This window comes from Schistocerca gregaria, chromosome 6 (genome assembly GCF_023897955.1).
Source record: "Schistocerca gregaria isolate iqSchGreg1 chromosome 6, iqSchGreg1.2, whole genome shotgun sequence".
In the NCBI taxonomy this organism is placed as follows: domain Eukaryota; kingdom Metazoa; phylum Arthropoda; class Insecta; order Orthoptera; family Acrididae; genus Schistocerca; species Schistocerca gregaria.
In genome coordinates, this window is record NC_064925.1 from 232352212 (window position 1) to 232368491 (window position 16280).

The following is a 16280-nucleotide window of genomic DNA, read 5'->3' on the forward strand; positions in this document are numbered from 1 at the left end:
TATAATAAAGTAATAAACTTTCGACGATGTCCGACTGGGTGGCAGCGGGGTCAGAGCACTGGACTGCTAACCGAAGGGACCTGGATTCGACTTCTGGCCAGGTCGACGATTTTCTCCTCTCGAGGACAGCGTGTTATGTTGCCGTTACGTTCGTAATTGACATTTCACTGTTGAGATGGGAATACGGACACCTCTAGAATACCAATAAGAACTTGCGACGATGATTGCAGAGATTCATCACTACGAAAGTCAATTCTACAGTTTAATTTGAGGGTGATTTTGGGAGATTTCCCACGTTTTTCATATAAGACAGCGGTCCCTAATGTTTCTCAGACCAGTACCCCAGGGTGCAATCAGATATTAGCTAATCAAAATATCCACGGGTGTACTACCGATCTATAGTGTCAAACGGGCACAATATTTCGCGCGATCATACATGTCGCCTTCATCAGGCGAACATGTTCCTTCCCAGAGGAATGGGGTACTTAAAACTCCAGTACATAGGGCGCGCACTATCTCTGACGCAGAGAGTCTACCCCATAAATTAGAACATCTGAGAACTGTATTTCGAAAAAAATGGGTACTCAGAGTGGCAGATTCAACGTGCTCTCCGCCCAACCACTACAGCACAACCTATAGAGATGGATGAAATCACGAGGGAGGAGGTAGGCACTGCGTTTATTCTATACACAGGCACACTCTCGGGGAAAATCGCCCGCATTCTGAAGAAGCACCGGGTCGGAACTGTGTTTTGTCCTCCGAATAAAACTCGTGCACTGGTGGGATGACCTCGGTTTGAGGAAGGCCGGCGTGTACCAGATTCCGTGTCAATGTGGCAAGTCGTATATTGGTCAGACGATGCGTACCGTCGAGAATCTATGCCGTGAACACCAGAGGCATACTCGATTGATGTATCCGAGCAAGTCGGCGGTTGCTGAACATTGTTTGTCGGAAAATCACGCTATGAAGTATGACCGCACGAGGATTCTGGTACAGACGTCGAGATACTGGGACAACGTTGTTAGAGAGACCATCGAAATTCGCACCAATGACGACCTCATAAACCGTGACTGTGGCTATAATCTTAGCAAGGCTTGGAAACCAGCGATTAGGTTAATCAAGAGTAAATCGAGCAAACGTATAGTTGTGACGACCACGGCGGACGGAGCCATCACTCCGACGTCATCTCAGACGCCGTCGCAATCTGTTCCACAGCGCGACCGTAGCACGCGGCGCGGACGGCGGAGGGAGCGCGCCGCGGGCGGAGGGTATTTAAATCGGCCGCCGCCGCGCGCCACATGCTCGACTCGCTGCGGCTCGCACCGTTTGCGTTGTGCTTTTCTTTCTCGCTTCTTTCCAAACTAGCCCATCGCCATGTCCGGACGCGGAAAGGGAGGCAAACTTGCTGCTGTGGCAAAGCTTCTGCTCACGCTGGCAGGAGACGGCCGCGGCAGCAACAAGAAGAAGAAGCGCAGCCGACCGCAGCACAAGAGGCAGTGCTACCGCTGCCAGAAGATGGGACACGTCGCCAGGTCGTGCAGGGAAGCAGTTGCGTGTTTGAAATGTGCAAAGGCACACGATACACGTGACTGCGACAAGCCTTCAGACGTCGCGCCGACGTGCGTAAACTGCGGCGGCTCGCACGCCGCAAACGCACGCAGGTGCGCATATCTGAAGCAGCGGAGACCACCAACAACAACCGCCAAGAAAGCGGTACACGAAGAAGAGGCGGCCGTTCCGCCACCCCCGCCCAAGGGGGACAACCGGGCGGCCGCAATCTCGCCCAGCGCCGCTACCGACGACGCCGTGGCAGCCCTCAAAACCGCGATGGCGGCAGAGAGAGCGGCCATGCAGAAGGAGATCGTCGGTCTCCACCGGCAGCTGCAAGAGTTGCGAGAGGAGCTGCGACTTCTCAAGAAGGCGCCGCCTGTCCCTGCTCCCGCCGCCCCCGTGAGGCGGCCAGTGGGGGTAGACGCCGCCACACAGACGTCCACTGACTCGCCTCCTGCAACGATGCAGGCGGCTTCGAGCATGGAAGTCTACGTCTGGACGCCTGCGCTGTCCACTCCCTCGGAGACAGACGTGGAAGAAGCAGCACAATCCGAGGAAGAGATGCCGCCGGCTTCTTCGCAAGTCGAAGAAGAGGAAACCGTCGAAGAACTGCCCCTTCCGCTTCCGGACGAGCGGAGCGTGCAGCCCTTCCTGAAAAAGATCGTGGCGTCGCTGAAGGACGGGTCGTATCCTCATGGGGACAACCCGTACCCCTTCACGCCGGCACACGCAAAACCATCACTGCCTCACCAACCGTGCGATCTTCGCCACACGCGAGGCATGTTGCGTGAGGTGGTAACAAGGAAGGAGCTAATACTGCTCAACAGCCGCCCCATCTTCACCCCCTCCGACTGGGAACACATCTACCAGGTCGCAGAGAAGTGGGTGAAAGAGGAGTGGCGCTCCGGCAGGCGTAAACCTGCCCCAGAGGACATGCCAGCCACCAACTACTTCGCTGCTTTAAATTCAGCGGGGTAGCCAGAGGCCCTTTCAAATCGTGAGGCCATCCACACCACAACACAGAGGAGAAAGGAGGAACAGCAGCACCGCTGCTTAGCCTCCATCATCTCCGGACAGAGGATGTCCGAGAATTAAGCGAGACGAGACGACCAAATCCAGTTCCCTCTGAGCAGCCATAGTGTAAGGATCTGCGTGCCGGTACGTTCACAGGAGCTCAGTCCGTCAGTTCACCTGATGATGGCGACGTGTATGATCGCCGAAATTATTGTGCCCGTTGGACACTATAGACCGGCAGTACATCCGTGGATATTTTGATTACCAAATACGCCAGGAGAAATTCAAGAATCAGATATTAGCCGTGCCCCCACCCACCCTACCTTTACCAACATTACCGCTTAACTAAACTGTAGAATCAATAATTTTCTCTGAACGTTTAAGTTTTTAAAATGACGAAAGGAAAATTTTAGGTTTTGTAGCTGCTTCATTATATCACGAACTAAGGAATCAATTAAACAATTGGTACTGCTTATTTCTAACAATCGTTATTTATAGAATAATGGAGCAGTCCTCAGTGCATCCTCAGGAAAGAAAGCTAACTCTCCACACAAGTTACAAAACACGCTACCTCAGCACCAGTTCTTTCCCTAGGGACACTTGATTCACTCACACCTTGCAGCCACATTTAAAATAGACCTAATTAAAATGTGCGTACAATGCTGTCTTATTGTTTGTAAGTCACTTGATTACTGGGCTCATTACTTCTTCTTGGAAGGCTTCAGGCTGCCAATGCATTATGTCTGATCACTGCCACCAAGAATAATAATAAGACAAATTTTAACTTAAAGTCAATAATTCACCATAAAATGGTACCAGAAAACAAATAATAGTGTAATTTATTGATTTCAAGAAAGCATTTGATTGTATGGACAGAGAAACAATAGATAAGGTCAGTAAAGAATTTTGTGTTAAATCAAAACTAGCAAATATAATTCGTGAACCGCTAACGGGTACAATATCTAAAGTCAAATTTAAGGGAGAAGTATCTCAGCCATTTGAAATAAAAACTGGTGCTAGACAAGGTGATGGTTTATCACCTTTACTGTTCAATTATGCTCTAGGAGAAAATATAAGGATCTGGCATTCCGAGCTAAAAAAACCACAAAATTGAACTCTGGGAAGGAAAACAAATAGAATTAAGGTAAACTGCTTGACTTTTGCGGATGATTTTGAAATACTTTCAGAAAACCTGAGAGAAGCAGCTATTCAAATAAACCTTGGAAAAAAATAGCATACAGAACTGGTCTCTAAATTTAAGCTGAAAAATTCATGACAATTATGAAAAATGCGCCAAAATTTATAGAAGCACATAGGTAAAATGCAGCGAGTAAATAAATGTAAATATATTGGAGAAACTACACAACAGAATGGACCAGAAAAATCTGCAATAGATGTAAGAATTAACAAAATGGATAGAGGATATGGTTTGACCAAAAATATTTACAACAAGAAATTTATATCTAGAAAAACAAAACTAAAAGACTGCACCACTGTGGTGGTGCTACCAGAATGTTTATATGGATCCGAATGGCTAACGATGAACTATAAGATGGACAACCTAGAGGTACTGGAAAGAAAGATTATTAGAAAAATAATGCGTGCAATAAAAACTGCAGATGGTTGGGAAATAAGAAGTAATGAGGAGATCTACAAAAATATAGAGAAAATATCTGAAGTAATGGCCAAATGAAGATTAATCTTTTTCGGACACTTGTAACGAATGGATGGAAATAGACTAACAGAACAAATACTCCTATATTTCTGGAAGAAGAAATCGACAGTAGCACGGACTACAGAAGTAAGGAAAGATCTAGAAAAAAAAATCAATTTAATCAGAAATATTAGAAAGAAACCGTTTCAAAAATAAAATGATAAATTTGGAAGGCTTTCAAAGCAGAAGAAATAAAAAATCGGGAACAACATGGATAGAATAAGGGAAGAGACCTCATGAGCAGAAAATGAGGGAATACTGGAAAGATAGGAAACAACAACAAAGGAATAAGAGGAAATGAAGTTGTCAACGTGGTCCTAGTTCGTCAATACGATTGTAAAAATAATAACAATAATGCGGTGGTGTTCTTGCGGGCATGTCTAAAAGAACAGATACAAACATCATCCTGCAGCCACTGTAAATCAAGTCACAAAGGAATTGAAGATTAGCTGCGATTGGGTCAAGCAGAAAATTTGTGCTGGACTAGGATTTGAACATGGGTCTTCTGCTTGCTATGTAGATTCGATGATCACTAGACCATCCAGACACACCGCCACTGCACAGACTACCTTAGCACGCCTTCCGTCAGACAGGAAGGGCATCCGACGAACCGTTAAAGTAACCATATCGAATCCGTTCATAGCAACGGCGACCGTGCACCAATGTGGCACAAAAGCGCAAGAAAAAGAAAAAATCGTGGTCGGTTGTTAAGTTTTGTATTGAAAGTAAGTGTTGCAGATGCCATCAGAGTTGAATAAGCCTCTTATAAAGTTCATTACCAAGTTATTCACGTCCAGGAATATTGGTTTTTGGAGCGTCATGTTTCAAATTAACTTGTATAAATAATGTTTCTGCAAAATTACTTTTTTGCAATTACATTTGTTAACTGAAATGAATAACCGTGAAACAAATGATATGAAGTGATTATCTATATTGTTTATTTATTTATTTAATTTTTTTCCTCGCCTGCTTTACATAGTCACTGTAAGGGATGGCGGCACATAGTACAAGAATGGTTTTTCACCTCTGGTATACAGGGAATGAGACATACCTCTCCAATAGATACCTCTGTGAGAAGAGTAACTTCAGCGGCAATATTTCCCGTAGCTTTAATCTGCAACCAGCGCTCTTGCCGCAGTGGTAACACCGGTTCGCGCCAGATCACCGAAGCTAAGTGCTGTTGGCTGGCACTTGGATGGATGGCCGTCGGGGTCTCCCGAGTGTTGTTGGTAAACGGAATGCACGCACCCTTGTGAGGCCAATTGAGGAGCTGCTTGGTTGAGAAGTAGCGACAGCGGTCACGAAAACTGACAACAGCCGGGAGACCACATGCTCCTCCATATCCGCAACCAGTAACGCCTATCGCCTGAGAATGACACGGCGGTTGGTCGATACAGTAATGCCCTCCAAGACATGTTTGCTTGGAGTCTAGTTTAATCTGCGAACGGGTAGTGTTACAAAGTTACGGCCGCTTCAAATACCGTAATAGTATTCTGGTCATAAGTCGATAGACCATAAATATAACTTTGGGAATTGCAGCGATGGAGAAAATAAGACAGCAAATTGTTGCGTGTACAATTTTTGTTTTAAATTATGTATGCAGAGGAAAAGTATACAGTGGGAAAAACAATGTGTGTTGCGGTTTGAATGCCCTGCTACCGTAATATTAAAATCGACTGCAAAAAGAAAACTAAACCGCACAGTTGTGCAGCACAGCTCAGCTTTTTCTTTCTCGCAATCGATTTTAACATAAACCTGTACACTGTTGTTTACAAATAATGTATAGTCACATCTCTCCGAATATTTATTATAGAATCATGTGAAACTATGAAATAAATCGGTCAAAAAATTTCGAGATCTTTTTTATTCACATTCTATAGGATTTATTATAATTTCCAGTTCCACACTTACAGAGCAGACGAAGTCAGAACGAGGAGCCGAAGTTTGTCCTGACGCAGTTTCCCCAGATCAGGACGTACAGCCCATTCCCATAAAAAATTAGCAATTGTGAAGCGTTGCACGGTTCACAAGTAGAATTAAGAAATTCGAATAAGTTCTTTTTTTTTTGTATTTTCCACTCTTTGCATCCTGGTCATTTAAAGTTTTAAAGAGTCTGTGGGATATGAAATTATAATATGGAAAAAGAACCATTTTTGCTACAAATATTTTAAGTAGATCATAAATGGTTGTCAAAAAATCAGTCAGCTTATTCCTTGATGAAACCTGCTACTCGCTGCAAATTCGTGGATTCAGCAGCCCACTACTCTTCAAGTCTCTTCATAAAATCATAGTAAAAGTCTTTACCCCGCTTTCATTTCAATGTTACTGAACCGATGCTTTATTTCCAGTTGCTGTGCATATTTGTAGACTGGATTTAAGAATTCATTCTCTTTCAAAAGGTATAAGCTGACATCTAAACTTTCAACAGGTTTGTAACATAACGTTTCCTTTTATCACTGCCTGTTCTCGGAAGAAAATGTACTATTGCTTAAAAAGATTTCATAACCATTTCTTTGTTTTGTCTATTGCCTAATGTATTCGGAACCGAATATTGCTCTCCCTCTCTCACATGATTGTCATTCCAAGAAATCTGACATTTCTACGGCTTCCTTCTTGTTAATTTCATCCCATTTAAATCGTGTCTTCTCGATCTTTGCCCGTTAAAGAAAAAATGGAAATGAAATGAGCGTTTGTCGTCATTGGCCGGAAGGCCGCTTGCGGGTCAGGTCCGGCCGCCTTGGTGCAGGTCTTACTGCATTCGACTCCACATTGGGCGACCTGCGCGCCGGATGGGGATGACATGATGATGAAGGCAAAACAACACCCAGTCCCTGAGCGGAGAAAATCTCTGACCCAGCCGGGACTCGAACCCGGGCCCGTAGGACAGCAATCCGTCACGCTGACCACTGAGCTGTCGGGACGGATAAAGAAAAAAGAAAACATAAAAAATTAGTTTTTATACTATCAATTTTGTCCGCTATATCCCTAAATTGCTTTGTTCGATGTCACTCCAGCGTTAAACACTGTGGTAGTTGAACGTCCCCATTGTTATTACGCGTGATACACATTGTTGTAGCCTACAATATGTACAAAAAGAACTAAAGATCCAATTAGAAGTAATTTTACTTACTAGCAAACAAAACACAACACTGCAAAGCTAATTCGTACACCGAAAAACACTACCTAGAGTTACTTGTTACCACTCCGAACCACACTGTTGTTCTGATGCAAAACTTGCGTGAGTGGTCTTGTTCCCCCATAGTTAAAACTGCGTTGGCGTCCGCCTTCGTAGCTAAGTGGTTACGGGCTTGCCTAGCATGCAGCGGGTGCGGGTTCGATTACCAGCCGGACTGGAGATTTTCTCCACTCGGGGACTGGATGTTGTGTTGTCCTCTTCATTATCTCATCATTTACCGACGCGCAGGTCGCCCAATGTAGCTTCACCTGAAATAAGACTTACACCTGACGGCCGAACTACCCCGAATGGGACCTCCCGGCCAAAAATGCCACACGATCATTTCATTTTTTACTGCAGTGGCGCGGCAGGTACTGTCATAGGGCTGGTACGTGTCCCCGGATTTGTCCTGGTTTTGAGGACGTCCGTGGGCGTCCCGGTGTGTGTTTGTGTGTGTGTGTGTGTGTTTGTAGGGGGGGGGGGTTAAAGTGTCCGGGGTAAACGACGATCTCTTTTGCGTGTGAAGAAATGAGATTGATTGGAAATCAGTAGATTATAATAAATAATTAACTGTGACTTAATGGGGACTGGCGCGTATGTTGTTTCGTACGTTTTACACCCATCAAAAAAAGTTTTGCATCACCCCAGTTCGAAGACCTCCTGAAGATAGACGTTGACTGTGGCTATTGTATTACAGGCACAGTGCCTTTGTCTGTTCAGAGATGTCACTAAACCCGCCCAAAGATGTAAACAACCATGCATGAGCAGCGCCTGTTACGGCGGGATGGGGGAGGGGGGGGGGGGGGGTCCGACAGCCGATCAGTTCCAGTCATTCCACCAGAAAGGAGTTACAGGGCTCGTGTTGTCTGTATTTCAACCATGCCCAGACGGTAAATACCGCGATTCTATCGCGTCCGCATTTTTACTTTGTGCCAGGAAGGGCTCTCAGCGAGGGAAGTGTCCAGGCGTCTCGGAGTAAATCAAAGCAATGTTGTTCGGACATGGAGGAGATACAGACAGACAGGAACTATCGATTATATGCCTCGCTCAGGCCGCTCAAGGGTTGCTACCGCAGTGGATGACCGCTACCTACGGATTATGGCTCGGAGGATCCCTGACAGCAACGCCACCATGTTGAATAATGCTCTTCGTGCAGCCACAGGACGTCGTGTGAGACGACTTTCCGATTGACAAGCAAATAACAAGCTGAAACCCGCCAGCATTGATTCTGTTTAGCAGAAATGTTCGATATTATTCATTAACGTTTCTCAGCAACGTAAGGTAGTTTTTAGAAACTCAAACACTCAAACTGTGAGCAATAGGCTGCATGTTGCGCAACTTCACTCCCGACGTCCAAGGCGAGGTCGATCTTTGCAACCACGACACCATGCAGCGAGGGACAGATGGGCCCAACATGCCGAATGGGCCGCTCAGGATTGGAATCAAGTTCTCTTCACCGATGAGTGTCGCATATGCCTTTAACCAGACAATCGTCGAAGACGTGTTTGGAGGCAACCCAGTTAGGATGAACGCCTTAGACACACTGTCCAGCGACTGAAGCAAGGTGTAGGTTCCCTGCTGTTTTGGAGTGGCATTATGTGGGGCCGACGTACGCCGCTGGTGATCATGGAAGGCGCCGTAACGGCTATAGATACACGAATGCCACCCTCCGACCGATAGTGCAACCATATCGGCAACATATTGTTGAGGCATTCGTCTTCATGAACGACAATTCGCCCCAATCGTACACATCTTGTGAATAACTTCCTTCAGGATAACGACATTGCTCGACTAGTGTGTCCAGCATGTACTCCAGACATGAACCCTATCGAATACGCCTGGGGTAGATTGAAATGGGCTGTTTATGGACAACATGACCCACCAACCACTCTGAGGGTTCTACGCCGAATCGCCGTTGAGCAGTGGGACAAACTGGACCAACAGTGATTTGATGAACTTGTGGATAGTATGACATGACAAATACAGGCATGCATCAATGCAAGAGGACGTGCTACTGGGTACTAGAGGTACCGGTGTGTATAGCAATCTGGACCACCACCTCTAAAGGTCTTGCTGTATGGTGGTACAACATCTTGTGTGTGGTTTTCATGAGCAAAAAGAAGGGCGGAAATGATGTTTAAGTTGATCTTTAATCCAATTTTCAGTACAGGTACCGAGGTGATACAAAAGTTTTTGATGTGTGTATATTAAAAAACCAGCAACAAGCACGGTCAGACGCTCTACTATATAAGTATTTTCCATCCCTGTGACAATCACGATCGCAGCCCCACGCCGCCGCCCGCCCGGCAAAGGATAACACTCAGCTCCCAAGTCCCATACATACGTGACGTCATTTTCGCGGCATACGCTGTATCTAAGACAAAAAGAGCTGTCTACCGACTTTCGATATTGTTCGGTTCCCAAGAGGTGATTAGCATGTCGTTCAAATCAATGAATGTTCGTTTCAATTGGAACTGGAGATCACGTTTTTTCTTTACTGGAACCTATGCTACCCTCGAAGTTAAAGTTCTGCATTCGTTTGGACTGGGCTGGGGATAAGAGAGAGATTAAGATATTAGCAAGAATTAAATCCGAGACTTACTATAAAGGTGTGCTATTTTTCCCATACACCTTTGTCAACTCCCAGTGTGAGACGACTTTCCGATTGACAAGCAAATAACAAGCTGAAACCCGCCAGCATTGATTCTGTTTAGCAGAAATGTTCGATATTATTCATTAACGTTTCTCAGCAACGTAAGGTAGTTTTTAGAAACTCAGAAAACTAGTTTCTGGAGTTGGTCTGTAATTAAAAACTATGGGTAGCCATTCTAGCAGATGAATTTAAAGTGGCTTCTTATCTAACTTATGTTCTATGAATATATACTGTTACAAAACACCAGCACATTGAATATCTCTCGAAACTGCGTCGGTAGTTTATTCTGTTGTAATAAAATGACGAAAAACGTCGTATTGATGGTTAAAGATGGACTTTAATTGAAGGCATGCTTGTTTGCCAAAGAAGGGCCCTAAAAGAACTAGCTCTTAAATGATCTTTTGTACTATATAGGTAGCTGAGGCCAAATTACCTTTTAATTGCTATGCAAATGTCAATCCTTTCTATGGTTTTTATTGCGAGTGGTAGTTCGTTTTACTAGACGATCAACATGTTTTAAACCTTTACTCCCATTTGCGTGTTCCATGCTTAATTTGTAAGTTATTGACAATAGCTCACTCCTTGGGGGGAGTAGTCTTACGTGTATGTAACATAAAGTATTACAGAACACACTTGTACTAAATTAATAAGGAAGTCCCAGAAACTGTAGAAATGTGAACTTGGAAAAAAAATTAGAAATGGCTCGAGACAGACCGCAACGTTGAATTTCATACCTCCTCACTAATAACACTACACCAAAACAACGTGTCGAAACCCCAGACTTCATGCTGTAACTTACATCTCATGAAAACTTTAACCAGCGATATGTCATTATGTGACGCTCAATTATAACAAGTCATAGCAAGAACTAAGTACTTTTGAAAATTTTACATGTACGGTTGCCTTGAAACGGCATACTTTCATAACGCGCAGGCTATGATACGAAAACTATTAACTACTAAATCCAACATGGCAACTCCCAATGTTCTCACTTCGAACGCTCTAACGCGAACGAAAGTCGAGAGCAGTCTCTGCTGTCGTCATTGATAGTGCATGATGTTTCGAGGAGTCGCCTGTCATGGAACCGTGCGTTCACTCCACATGTCCGAGACACAGACATGATATTATTATGATCGATACACAGTTTGTGTCGGAGAAAATAATCCGATTTCGTCCAGATTTCAGGTGGTCTCGAAGTCTTTGCCCGGGGTCGGTAATTTAAGTGATGCCAGGCCATGATGTTTCTAGTACTATATCTTAGAAATTGTGTTTTCCGAACTGTTCCCTGTCTGTGTCTGCTACTAACACGACCTTTTCCCTTGCTTTTTTCTGTTTCAACGACATTTATTTCATTGATTAATTTTTAAGCAATTGCGTCAAATTAAAGCAATAGATAATCCATGGATACCGCGGTTATGATAAGTGTTATTGTGACTAAGACGCAATGCAATTCTCGTGTGTGTATGTGTGCGTGTAAAAAAAATTCGGTTTGTTTTTAAAATTGCTCTTATTTGTTTATCCAATACCTCGAAATCATGAGATATATATGGTCGAATGTTTTTATGACACCACAATTTTCATTATTCCCTGCCGTAGTCAAGGTGTGTTCATGATTAGTAGAAGTAATTTTTGTTCCTATTAAATATTAGAAATCGTACGAATGCTGCTATTGCTTCCAGATTTTAGCCCCTCTTCTTTCGTATCACTCTTGTGTTGGCTCGACAACATGGGCCATAAAACTCACATTTCAGTGTGGATGGGATTTCCTGAGCTTCCATCTTTCCTCCTTCCTTGTAAGACTCCGATGATTCTTAGTTGGTCAAGCTTTTTCCTCGAGGCGACGTGATGGATTGAGCTAAGGGACAGAAAAGAGCATCCTGGCATAATCTAGGGATTGAGGTGTTCAAATTGTGCAGGGCGGACTTTATTCTGCGCAAAAGTCTGATGACAGTTGTAGAGTTACCTTGCAGAGTTAAAACTGTTAATTTTCTTCGATTGTCTGCAGCTACTGGTCAAATATGTTTAGTAATAAAATCCTTTTTAAAATACAGGCGTTTCTTCATTGTTACTTTCACTTAGACTGGCTCGTCCAATGTGTCAATCGGTGAAATAGCGCTGTAACCAACGTTGGCTCCAGTGTTGGTACGACACCGTTGCTTGTCGGTACTTGACCAAACGTCGAAGGACGTTGGGCCAATATCAACGTCGTTTGGTTTCTGTCTTTGCCACTTTGAACCAAGTTTGCTTTTTTATTCGTTCGTTGTCGTCGTATTTACTTTCTAGCAGAGTTCTTCGAAATGCCGCAGAAACAGCGGAGCAATGTTGTTAACACTGAAAACCACAAATGCACCGGCCGTGATTGTGCGTCAGGCATGTTTACGGTTCCTCTACACGAATTCAAATAAATGTTGGCTCCAATGAGTAAGTGACTTGATACTGTTGTGCCGTCATCTATGTGTTCTTTTATGTCTTTGTTCCAGATTTTGTACTTGGTTTTCTGCTTTAATGGTACATACTTTTTTTTTTGTTTTATCAGCAGATAGTCATCTGCAATGATTTTTAAATTAACAATTGTGCTGGTGTGACCATTTCCCCCAGTAAGCATATAAATATTCCGTTTTAAAATTAAAACGCTATTTTATCCTTACAGCATTCTACCTTTATTATTGTACCACATGCGTTTGCCTCTCTAATTTAAGGCTTCTTCAGTGGATTTAATCTCGAGTAATACAATTTTGTTTTTAGGTGCGATACTTGTAAATTAAAAAAAATGTCTTCAGCATATCCTTGCCTTAATGAATTATTACTTACACTTACTGATACTTATTCGTTTGTTGGGCCGAAATCTGCGTCTCAGGTTTTATATCCACAATCAACTACCTATTGGCAGTCCTAGCCACAAACGGAAGTTCTTTCTCTCTCTCTCTCTCTCTCTCTCTCTCTCTCTCTCTCTCTATCTTTGTCTCTCTGTCTCTGTCTGTCTCTCTCTCTCTCTCTCTCTCTCTCTCTCTCTCTCTCTCTCTCTCTCTCTCTCCCTCACACACACACACACACACACACACACACACACACACACACACACACAGAGAGAGAGAGAGAGAGAGAGAGAGAGAGAGAGAGAGAGAGAGAGAGAGAGAGAGAGAGAGTGCGGGAAAGAACAGTCGTTTGGTTGGCAACACTCACTTAAACAAATGAGGAAAGAGTGACCATGTGAACTAACACGACAGTAATCGCTCACAGTTCTCGGTAAGAAAAATCTGCAATTCTTGACAGTTCAGAAGTCATGTTCCATAGTAGTTACTTTACAAAATATGAAAACTGTAAAACAACCAAAAAGTTGTCGATTATTCGTTTCTAACCTATGACCAGATAAGAGGAAATGTAGATTTCCACCGGAACAACGATTAACTTCGAAATTAATTTGTTAATTTAAAAATTGTGACGTGAACTCTGTAAAACTGTATGATTCCTGATTAAAGGCACTGGAGCAGCGTTAACATAAAAGGCAAAACACATCTCGAATATAAATAAATATAGATTGCAGAAGAAAAATTTCAATTAAAAAAACTAATATTTTCCTTTAATTTTAATCTGTTTCATCATTCTTGCTGAACCGCATTCTATCAATTTTTGTAATCGAAAATAGGTTTCAATGGTTATCTGTTTCTTACTTTTTGCAGTGCATGTGTTAATGACGTGTTTCACTGTGTAGAAAGCGTTGTTATAGCTTGTTAATGCTCAGTTAGTGTCCAGCTTGCTTCCGTAATAATTGGCATTGTGTAATTATCCAACTCTCTTGTTTGCAGGAGACAGAGGTTTGCGCATCATCATGAGTGAGATCAATTAAAATCATCCGAGGCTGTACACAAATTTCTGGTGAGTTTCCTGATTCATATTTTAAATATGAACATTTTGTCTCTAAATATAATGAAATTAAAGCATACAAATTCTTGAAAAACTGATGTACTTGCTTTGGGTTTCTATCGCAGGTTCGAATCCTGCCTCGGGCATGGATGTGTGTGATGTCCTTAGGTTAGTTAGGTTTAAGTAGTTCTAAGTTCTAGGGGACTGATGACCACAGAAGTTAAGTCCCATAGTGCTCAGAGCCATTTGAACCATTTTTTTAGTGCTGTCAGCGAAGAACTACTCGAACAGAGCCAAAATATTTCTTGAAATCGTGTTGGACTGGAATCTGAACAATGGTCTTTCCAACTATAGCTATAGTGTCTCAACTACTGCTCGGACACGGTTGCCAGCTACAAGGTACTGACTTGCAATTAGTGCACTCTTAACACCACTCTTACACTAGATGTACAAACTTTGTGCTAGATTCGCTGGGTTCCACCTGAATAACAAGGTGGAATATATAAATTAAACAAGAAACTCAGTTCAGCATTTTTTTTCCCAATACAAGTATCGTCATTATGCCGCCTTGAAGATCCAGTTGCTGGATTATTTAGCATATTTTAGTCCCTGTTATCTTGTGGAATTATCACATGGGGAAATGCAACTGAGTAATGAAGTAGGTAAAAAAGGTAAAGCTGTCATCAGCATGAAGATTGGTTTGACTGGTTTGAAACCACACTGTGATGTACTACCCATTGTGCTATAGGTGGTGATATGCCGTGGCCTTGACCCGAGCACTGAATTCAGTTGGTAGTTGTAAGTGTATACGAAACCACATTATATGGGAGCATTATTTACATTAACAAACGTTGTCAATGCTGAAAATAGTGATCAGTGACAAAAATCCTAGGAATGACCGAAGATCGAATTCAAGACCTTTGAATTTTTTGTATGGTACTTTACCACCGATCTGTACTTAATAAAAAACTTAATATATTCAGAAAAAATGAGAAGTGTGAATGTTGTGCGAAATAGATTACCAAAAATTTGTAGGGACCTCTACAAAAGTGTTTGAATATATTTATTCTGTAGTAGTACTTTTGCTAACAACAAGAACGAGCTACAAGTGATGTATGATTGTACAATCACAAAAAGGCAAAAATAGTTCTCATTTAAATTTCGCCTTTTTGTCTACGCTTCGGAATAAGTTTATGTGTTGTTGGGCGAAAGTCTTCTACATGTTTACATCAGAAATAAAACAAGACGCTGAGGACTCCCCATAACTTTGAAAGAAAATTTTAAAAAAAGCACCCCATATATTACACTCCTGTAAATAATCTGATTTATCTAGACTGGAGAGGCCTGTTAGCTGTGTGACTCGGGAGTAATGGTCATTGTTGTTGTGATTTAATTCTTGACATAAAAATGTAGATAGCTGTCATTCTTTCATAAGTATCACTCTTTCCAGAAAGTATTAAATTTAACGAGATAGGCACTATTCTTTCAAAAAAAGATGATAAAAATTTGAGAATTCTTTTTAAGTTGATTACCATTTCACATCTAGAAGTTACTGGTTTACAGAATATATCGTTACAATATCGTTAACATCTAGCAGCCAACATCCTGGAGACTCTGAAGTTCTTACAGGTATTAGTTACGGGTGTTACTTGTTTCTACCGCTCCTAGGATTGTAAGCATATTTGTGCCCAAGTTCCACGCACTGTAAAGACTTTCTCCATTGAGTTTAAACACAATCATTATTAACAAAATTAAAGTCAACGTTGAGTACCAAAGTAATTCGCTTCAGAGAGCCAGAATGTATGAAATTCGTAAAAATTGTCATTCGGAAGGACCACTTCGTGTGTTGGGTCTGGCGCAAGCAGCGGCCTAGCGGTCACGTGACATCTCCATCGCTCGTGTGGTGCCATCTTTGTCTTAACCGAAAAATATCGAAATCGTTAAGGATTCGATCGCAGCTTAATATTTGTTACAAGCAAGTCTATAGGTATGAATGCTGCTCGATTCATTTGCAGCAGTTTAAGTTGTGCTCTTAGCTTCATGCTTAACACACCTTCGAAGGTCGCAAGTTTAACCGGTACTGTTATTAGATTCCTGCCTAACCAACTTATTCGGAGAAAACTGATTATGAAAAAACTATCAGATATTTGTGACAAGGAAAATAAATGTAATTTTTGATTGTGTCACTGGAGCTATCCCATCTTTTGTTCATTAATCGGACTGAAGTCTCAAAATGGAGGAAACTCGTTAGTGGGGGAGCACACTGTTTTATGTATATTATATCGAATATTGCAGAACATGCTACTATT

The 16280-nt window shown here is 42.6% G+C and overlaps 1 protein-coding gene across 6 annotated transcripts in view; it reads left to right on the forward strand.

Moving 5' to 3' along the window:
• Positions 1 to 16280, forward strand: part of LOC126278977 (ATP-binding cassette sub-family G member 1-like) — a 773827-nt gene that overhangs the window by 407531 nt on the left and 350016 nt on the right. For 5 of the 6 annotated variants that reach the window (XM_049979275.1, XM_049979272.1, XM_049979273.1 and 2 more), the window contains one exon: positions 13914 to 13983. The gene's annotated coding sequence lies outside the window, so the exon portion shown is untranslated. Of the gene's footprint in view, positions 1 to 13288; positions 13354 to 13913; positions 13984 to 16280 lie in introns of those variants that run through there. The other variant, XM_049979276.1, reaches the window with a different exon arrangement.